A 10149-nucleotide genomic window follows, 5' to 3' on the forward strand; every position below is an offset into this window, starting at 1 on the left:
CCCTCCATGCAACAAAAATTCAGCTTTTCTCTCTTTCTACCATCTGCTGCCAGCACAGGATCCAAATAAACTTCAGTCCAAGTCAAGTCAATATTACTCAATGAGCACAAAGTGTTAAAACAATTAGATATGAAAATGTTTTCAACTACTTGCAGCGCTGGGTGGGACTCCTCCTCCTCCTCCTCCTCCTCCTTGCATGTCGTGACATCCAGTGTTTTGATGTTTTGGCTGCTGACAGCTTCCTGTTCTCTCCTGCTGAGTAAACAGACACAGATCAGGTTCCACAGGAAGAGATATCAGACAGTCCTGATCAAGCCAGACTTGTGACTTTAAACTCAGAATGACGAGCCTGACTGATCTTCTTCCTCTGTGCCACAGAGCCTCACTGTGCTGCTCTGTAAAAATAACCCGTTTCTTTGCTTGTGTTCACATTTCATGTGAGTAATCGCTAATTATGTAGACAAACAACCATTTCAAGTGCATTTATCACTTAAAGGATACAAAGAGAGTCTTTGCTGCTGTCAGTAGAATTGTAAAAGCATATAATAAAAATGTAGACACAGTATGGATTTTATGGCTTATCAGTTTGATAAATGTGATTCTGCTTTCGTTATTGCCAAACCGAAGTTAAAGCTGCTGTTTCCAGCAGACATTTAAAGCATGAGCTCTTGTCTGTCGTTACTGTTATTACAAGATGTGCAAGTGTTGCGCTGACTAATGTTCATGTCACAGTTTGGGACTTTCTGACGTCTGAGTGAAATCCAGGTGTGTCTTGGAAGCTGGTGAGAGAAAAACTCTCCCAGCAGCGTCTCAAGTCTTAATGCCTTCCTGTCTTTGTCTTGGTGAGAACTGAGTCTGACTCTGATCTCTCCTCTCTCTGTTCATGCCTTTATTGTTGCCTTCATGAAAACTGACTGGCTCTTGTCACAGCCTTTCTCAGGTCCACTCCGCTGATACAATAGTGTTTGTCCGGAGAACAGTGGACATTTCCTCTCCTCCTCCACGTCTTTATCATCCAGACGCTGCAGCACAAATGAGCCCAAGGAAAAATTGTACAGGACAAAGTGGGACAAAAGTCAAAAGTCAGGACGCAGACAATGATCTGGAGCTTGAAATATGGCATTATTTAATCGTCTTATCACTTTTAATTTTTCTTTAGAAGAATGAATAGAGGCTGGCGGAGATCATGTACACATTACACATTCACAGCATTGTTTCACTCTGTTCTCACACATTTTGGATTATTTGATTGCTTTCCACCCCACGGTCACAGAAAAATCTGAATTATCTCTCAAAAATAACATTTAATTGACTAAAACTGTCACGGCTGCGCTGGCAGACCGTGGGGTTGTGGGGACCCGAATGCAGACAGTGCATTTATCTACAGTCTTTCTTCTTCCCAGTGCCCGTGCTCCTCTTCCTACCTTCTGGCTTTACACGTGTGTACAAGGCAGGGCAGAGAGGTCTAAGAAGGGAGCTATACTACCAAATATAAATTACTGCAGATGGAATAACGGTCTAATTTTGACTGCAGTGGTCCTGGCAGAACTGTATTTCCTGGTAAAGGAAAAGGGGTCCCGCAGACTTCTCTTCTGTTCGTGCAGGTTCCAAACAGGTTTCATAACGTCTGCTTCTGTTAATGTTTGGACTTTCTTGCATATTTCAAATCGTGCATGCACACGCACACAGACAGAGAGACAGACACACTGACCATGTATGGCCGTTCCCTTTCATGTGGACGCTCTGTTCCATCTGCAGCCGCTCTGTTTTGCAAACTTCTGGGAAATGAACCCTGCTGGCATGCTGCAGGCTCCCAGGATCCTGATCTGAATCAGTTTCTGTTTACAACTGGCTGACTTCCGTCAGTGTCACACGGCGTCTCTGTACAAGTATAAAGCTGCTGCAGGGTACTTGAGGTTGACTTATGACGTTTAATAGGATCAAGACCTAAAAGTTACACAGGTCTTTACATGCACAAACAAACTTGATCGTCACCTGCCTCTGGGCAACATTTTACAGATGTCACACCTCCATCCCTGTTGATGTCATGAGACATGAGGGCGTGTTTACATTGAGACAGGCTGCAGGTGAGGCACAGCATGACATGAAAGGGTTTTTATCTTGAATAGAGTTTAAAAAGCACAGGGACTACGTGTATATATGCTAGCGCCAAACTTACCATCTATAGGCCAGAAAGGAGGGTGCAGCAGCTAACACTGTATGGATGCATCACAAAGACACACATACCTTCTTATTAGTGCCAAGGAACAGACAAATTATTTACTATAATTTCACTCAACAAAAGTGCAATGTTGACTTATTGGATGGTCTTTTAGTACAATTAACCTGCACAGTTTATCTTATTTATCAGATAATTGCAATGAATGCTTTGCAACCAGCAACACAAACACAGTCAAGAGGTTCAGTTCAGGGTCTAGCAGAAAGCTACACCTGCTGTGAATGTGTGAGCACAGGTAAAACAGGCCACACGCCCAGAAATGCTAACTTAAAGCTTCAATGCAACCCAAGGTGGGTGATAAAAAATACATTAATCATGAACAAAACAAGGTTAATAATATGTGACTTTGGGAGCTTGCCTTAAACAGCCACTAGAGAGTTTTTGGCACTTCAGTGTTACTTGATACTCACAGGACAGTGGCAGGGTGAAGGTGCATTAAGGTGAACTTCCAGGGGAGTGAGGACAGTTCAGTAAAAATACATTTGAACTGCACTATTCATGCAGTTCAAATCGCTTCACTGTTGACTGACAACTCACAAATAAGGTAAAGCTGTTTAAAGCACATAAAATTATAAATGTAGTAATATTTAAAAAACTGAATAAGATTTACTATAAAATTAAGTTCTGGAAAAGGGAAACTACAATAAAGTCAAGAAAGCTGTTCTACAGTCATGGACTGAGGTGGATGTTCTTCTCCACCGAGTTGAACTATAAGCAGAGCAGCGTGAGCCTGAGACCCCAAAGTACCTGAACCTCATGGAAATTGTCTTTTTTATTTTCATGGTTTAAATATCGTGCTGTTATTATGTACTCAGTACTCAGTTCAGCGAGTACATAAATCCTTGTACTTTGAACAGCTGCTGCAGATAATAACAGGCTTCAGGCCAGCTGACAAGTTAAAAATAGACACACACGCATGTTCTGTTTGTCAGCTAAAAATACATCTGCAAATATTTACCAATCGTGAGAGTAAGCAGCGCTGACCTAACATGTTAATGAGGGAGTGAATTTGAAGCCAAATGGAAATTATAAATGTTTTCACACAGTCCCAATCGGTACCCCCCCCCCAACACTTCCACCAAAATGAATGTCTGTAAATTCCTTATTACAAAGAAAGAGGAGGAAATCGTCATAGGTGTGCAGCCCGATCACACATTCTGACATTCTCTAACTTAACTACCCAACTAACCCCTTCACCTCCTCCTTACTAGCACCATTATTTGACGTCAGCTCCTTCCTGTTATGTGGGGGTCGGCAGGAAGTCCAGACAGGTCAAAGGTCAGAAAGAGAAACACCTTTCTTTGCAGGCTCTTCGCGCTTCACTGGTGACATTTCAGTCTGTGTGTGTACCTGTATTAATCATGCTGTGAGTAAACTGCTCTGTTTGTTCCTACTGTTATAATAAGTAGGAACCACCAATGTAACTCATTAAATTACTTGCATCCTTACATCACATCAACCATCCATTCTCTTCTGCTTTTCCTTATCAGGGCTGCAGGGGAGCTGGTGCCAATCCCAGCTACCATTGAGCAAGAGGCAGAGGCCTGGACCCTGGACCGGTCACCAGTCTGTCACAGAGAGACAGACAATCATTTTTCACCAGTTTAGATTCACAAATTAGCCTAACCCCGCTAATGTCTTTGGACTATGGGAGGAAGCCAGAGTACCTGCAGGGAAGCCAGACAAACATGAAAACGTCACACAGAAAGGCCCTGTCCACATGCTGGAGCTGAACTCAGGACCTTCTTCCTGTGAGGAAACATTCCCAACCATCACGCTGCCACCCAAGGGACTGCCGTGTAGTGGAAATCATGTGCCGAAAACAGCTGAACAAGACTTTGTTAGAAAGGGTACACTGAAGAGTGTCAAGAAGGCAGAGGGAGCCACAGCGGGGACGACATGCAGCCACAAGTAGGATTCGGACCTGCGTGCCCCACTCTAGGGTCGCCTGCTCATCTCAGTGAGGCAAACCGGCACTCGTCCCAGAGAGAGATATGACGAGTGAAAAAACGGCTTCAATTCCAGAGTTTGAAATCTGAGAGAAGGACAGATTTCCTATCCTGAAACAAACGTAATTCATGGGAAAACGGTAAACGGTCTCAAAAAAATTATTTCACCGTGAGCGTCAGGAGTGTCTGAAGATATATTGGCACAAGGCTCGTGTCTCTGGAGTCCACGGTTTAGGAGCTACGATGAGTTGAAATGTTAAAAAGCTTAACCATTTAAAAAGTATAAAGGTTTTGAGCACCAACAGATATAGCTGCCATTAGCAGAAATAGCAGATCAGTTTAAAATTTGAATGGTGAAAATCGCACAAAAACTGTGGGAGTAGTTAAGCAACAAAGAATAAAGAAACAGGAACAGGTTGAATGTCACCCCATCACTCTGGGTTCTTGGCTAGGTTAGCGTTAGCATGCTGTCTGTGCAGAGGTTTGCAAAGAGCTGAAGTTGTGTTAGCAGTGTACTGCTGCTGTTTCCACTGTTGTCCTCTTGTCCGGTTGTGCAATGAAAGAAAAGCAATGTCGATATCTCTGCTGATGAAAAGCTGCACCACTGTTTTATTTTCCCACTCTGAACTGAAATCAGCTGATTTTAACCCAACTGCACAGGAAGAGGGAAGAAAACCAAAACACATGTGATGCTACAAATGCTAATGCTAATGCTAATACAAAACTGTAACGTGTTACATTCCTGCACTACTGAAAAATGTAATGTGATTACAGTAACATTTTACTGTGTAATGCGTTATTCCCCAAAATATCTCAAATATCTGTTTATTGCACTTAGTTACAGGTAGAAGATGCAGATGCTGCTTGATTCTGGGCTCAGGTGCTCCAGGCACTGACCTGCTCCTACATCAAACAGCAGATCTCTGGTTGACAAAAGGCCCCCATGCCCATCCTCCACTGCACCACATACTCATCTCCTCTGTTTCTATTCTTTTGGTTGGTTGGATTTTAGTTTAGAAATAGACTAAAATGGTATCCTGACTACCACCACCGCCACCACAGGAGTTTACACCCATCCCAGCACACCCTCCACCTTCCTGACCCCCACAAAAAACCAAAAAAGCTCTCTGAACTGCATCCCGAAAGCCCTCCAACCCCCGAAAAGAACAAACCATGCTTACCGCAGACCCTTCCCTGCACACTGCTCCCTTTTCAGAGGGAGGGGCTCCAACCACGACCCATCACAGCGGCAGACCCCCTACCCCAACAGGGAGACCACAGATCCTGCTTCCACAGAATGAAACCCCAGTTCCTGAAATAGATTTCCTACCAGATTATTTCTCTCTTTTTTATCTTAGAAGAAGTACAAACATTGGCTCCTCAACATCTTCTCTCCCTATTTATCCATTTTAATCTCAGTTCAATTTTTCCTTTGGCTGTGCCCCACCACTCCCTCGCTTTCAGAAGATTCAGTTATGTAGCTTTTACGTTACTTGAAAGGCAAAATAAGAAAACATACACCCACCTAAAACATACCTCAGCTCTTACCTGTGTGCGAATCACTGTCATCTGGTGAGTAAGAGGACAGATTTATTCTTGGATCTGTATGACATCACAGAGAGGAGATGTCACTAATAGGTTCATTTCAAACTCTTTAACATGCTAAAGAGCTGCGGAGTCAGCTTCATGTCTCAGTACTCATAACAGACACATATGCATAATATCACACACACAGACAGCATGTTGTGAGAGCATGATGAGGCGTGTCTCGACAGTGGGAAGAGGGAAATGTGCACATAGTGTGCAACACAGAGCAGCTCATCCACAGTTATGTTCCACAACAAACAAGAGCTGCAGGAATCTGAGCCCACACCTTTTAACACACACACACACACGTGTACTTCTATCTTTGTGAGAGCCCCTTATGACATCTGCACATGCAGGTCCATTAAACCTAAACATGAATCTAACATGAACTCTAAACCCTCAATCAATCCTTCAAAGCTCAAACCTTACTTTCCAAAAATCTCTATCTTAGGTTAACAACGTATATCAGTCCTCACAAAGATAGATGTGCAAAATACGCACAGACAGCGTTGGTGTGACTCATAGTGGCTTCATCAATCTGCAGAGTGAAGACACACTCAAGCACTCACACACATACTCTACTGTAAAGTCAGAAAACTCCCACAGCAGACTTCAGGCTTCGCCCTGCTGCCCGACAGACGCAAACAAACACGCAAACACACACATGCAGCAAATACGTCGACACTGAGCCCTGACTCAGACCAGAGTCGGCCCGCTTTAAATAGCCTGGATCCAAATGTCAGACCGGTCTGACGCCAGACGCAGAGGAGAGGCACCGTCAGACCAACCAAGCCCTAGCGGATGATGCTGCTGCAGCTGCTGTGCGCCTTCATGGCTGCAGGCATGAAAACTGTAAACGTGTAGTTTGTTATAGCCGAGATGGCAGGCCAAGCTTTCAGCGGAGATTGTACAAAGAAGACAATTTTACATCATCTTTAGTGCATTTTGTCTTTTTCCTCCAGTTTGTGTTTTTGACTTGCTTTCTCCGACACCATCAAAGCATCAAATTTAAATTAGATAAACTTCCTGTCAACTGAAAGTCACACCCTTTTTTTCTCCTAATTACTGTCCTACACAAAATCTTTGTTTCCACCCGAGACTATATAAACAGTAGCCATACCTCCAAGGTCTAAAAAGTAAAGCCAAGTTTGAAGTGCCTTCTGCAGTTCTGGGAATAGCAAAGATGCTGTGCAGGACCAAGCAGGCCTCTGGTAGAGGACCTAAGCTAAGCCTGAGAATAAAGACCACCCAGAGTGGCGAAAGGGGAATATACTGCTGTATCTTTGTTGTTTCTAGGACTGCTGCGTTCTTCTGGACAGAGATCTCAGATGTTCTTCCAGGATCTGCTGGACCCACTCGCCTGGCTTGTTGGTCACTGCATCGAGTGCTAGGATTACCACTGGGACTACTGTGGCCTTCACCCTCCACATCTTCTCAAGCTCTGCTCTCAGCCCTTGGTATTTCTTGAGCTTCTTGTGTTCCTCCTCCCTAATGCTGCTACCACCCAGTATCCTCGATGTCTGCAATGGTGCCTTCTGATACTGCAATTGTCTTCAGTTCTGATTACCTTCCTGCTCTTTGTTACCATCCGATTAGTGTTACCAAACTTCTCCAGTCCAAATGATATTCTGATGTCATTGCTTTAGATCCTAGTGATGTGGATCATTGAATCAATGTCTTGTTTACTCCTGGCATACAGCTTGAACTCATCCATGTAGAGGAGGTGGCTGACAATTGCTCCATTCTGTTGTCAGTATCCGTAGTCGAATCTTGAGCCATGTGCCTGTTCGTCTATGATACCTGAGAGGAGTTTCCATGTGGCACTGGGGTAGGTTATTGGTCGGTCTTTGGATGGGACCCTTCTGAGGATCCATGGGGATCAGGACTGTTCGGCCTTTCCGGTTGTCTCTCATGGATTAGCGGCTGGTTCAGTCGTGCTGCCAGATGCTCATGGAGAGCAGTCAGCTTCTTCAGCCAGTAGATGTCAATCATGCCATGGCCTGGTGCTGTCCAACTCTTTATACTGAAGGACATCCTTTCTTGGACATCTGTCACTATGATTGTTACTGGACTCTGTCCAGGGAGGTTGCTGTAGTGAGACTGCTGTTCTCATATTGCTGGAAGTACGGCGTGGATGGTTCAGTGGAAAACATCTGGTTTATTCTCCTGCCCCTCTCCATCTGTCTGGTATACTTCTTCAATCTGGGCACTGTTTGGCAGTTTCCGATATGGGCAGCTTACTCAGCTAGATCAGCCTGCTACACACACACACACATATATATATGTATATATATATATGTGTGTATGTATATTTTACCACACACTGTTTGTGTGTGGTATCTTAATATTGGGGTTTAGGTAAATGTGCAGCAGTGGGAGGAGCTCAGCGAGCTCAGCTGTAGCTAATTACTGTCATCTTCATAAACAAAAATTATAAATCCTGGTTGGAGTTTGGCACTAAGTCAGAGCTTTGTTTCCCACACAGGCCCACCCAAAATGCCCAAAATGAACTGCCAGGAGGGTTGATTTCCAGACACTCGTGCATCTGCTAGACACCCCTCAGAGGCCCCCAGAGGCCCAGGTTTACTCCAAAACAGTCATTTGGTTCAGTGTAGTTTGATTAAATGCAAATAAGCCAAGCTAAACAGTATCAACAACATTAGATTCACCTCCTTATGTCCCAAAACTTAGCAAATTGTTTGTATTTTTATCTGTGTCAGATAATTAGAAAAACGAGCAGGCAGAATTTTTCTGTCATGGAGAACTTCTGGCAGTGGAGTCTGATTCATTTATTTTACTGAATTAATGTATTAATGCGGTTCTATTTTTTATTTTGAATTATTGATTTTACTTTGTCCATATTTTTATTTAACTGTGTCCATCAAACAACTTTTCAAAAAACAATTCTTTGTTTTTATTATTAATTCATTTCGTTTTTATTTTATTCTACTCATATTGGTTTTATTCATTCTGTTGTGTAGCATTATTTGTGCTGCTGTTATTGTGTTTTGCTAATGAAAATGTATCTATATAAAGATAGAATCCTTTTTTCTAGTTAAGCACATTACAGCCTGTTTGCAGTTTCCCGTCACGTGCGTGTGCATGTGTGTGTGTGTGTGTGTGTGTGTGTGTGTGTGTGTTAAATGGTGACAGGTGACTGAAGTCTACTCAGCTTGCTAGGGCTTCTGAAGGTGGTGACCTCTTTGGTGAGCATTTCACACCTCCTCAGGTAAACAACCACAGGTGCACTTCGGACCACTTAGAGGTCACAGCTCAAAGATGGACAGGCTGACCTGCTCAGCATCCTCTGGGAAAATGTTTGCTGTGGGACCCCACTGACCCCCGACATACCAATCCAGTCCTGCACCCTGACCTTCTTAAAGATTGTGGTAATTTGTTTAAATTGAACTGATAAAGGACCCCTCAGGTCACACGGGAGCTAAGCCACACTGTTTAGTGGTGGAAGTAACTGAACACATCTGTGATGTAAAACTAAAAGAAAAACAACTTAGATGGATGAATCTGCTGGTTTCACTGGATCCAGTGAAACAAACGTATATAACACATTTACTGAGAAGAACTATCATAAAAAGTTATCCATATCTAGCAAATTCCTCAAAATATTAAGCTTTAACAATCAACCTCTTAACTCATATTACAGAATAATTTACTTAATAAAATCTTATTTTAAATGTAAAATGTAATTTATTTAAAACAGACTTCTGCACAATGACACATAAACTCTAAATAAACCCTAAAAGCAGTAAAGGAAGGACAGTCGAAGCTCTTCTTTGGATGTTGGAGGCCTTTTGTTCCCTTCTTTAAGATGATCCTACAAGACTGTAATAGTGTTGAGGTCCAGGATCTGGAAAGGCAAATCCAGAACTGATAGTGCTCCACTGTGTTTTCTGCCCATGTATGCTTACTGCTGTGTTTGGGATCCCTGCAACGCTGAGAAACGACAACATTGCAAATCAGACTTTTTCCAGATGGTATTGTGTTGGGGAAAAAAATATGACAGAACTTTAATGCATTCATAATTCTAAGAATATTCTCAACACCAGTGACTGAAATGCAGCTCAATACTGTGACTGCACCTCTACTGTAGGTGTCTGTAAATAGTTGAACCTCTTTCTTGGTTACAAACTGATGATGATGATTTAAACCAAAAGTGTCAAATTCTAATTTGTAAGACCTCTAAATCAGCCTTTTGTTGCCATTTCCCTTCCTTAAGAAAGGCTTCTTGTCTCTTTCACTGATAACATTCAGTTGAATCAACGTTGTGTTATTGTGGCAGGTTTCCAGCGCCAAAAGTGCCTAAAGATACAATTAAATATTGATTATTTGCTAATTTATCCTGTGGTTTAACACGCT

Source organism: Pundamilia nyererei, unplaced genomic scaffold (assembly GCF_000239375.1).
Source record: "Pundamilia nyererei isolate P.nyererei 1_Seehausen unplaced genomic scaffold, PunNye1.0 scaffold00061, whole genome shotgun sequence".
Taxonomy (NCBI): domain Eukaryota; kingdom Metazoa; phylum Chordata; class Actinopteri; order Cichliformes; family Cichlidae; genus Pundamilia; species Pundamilia nyererei.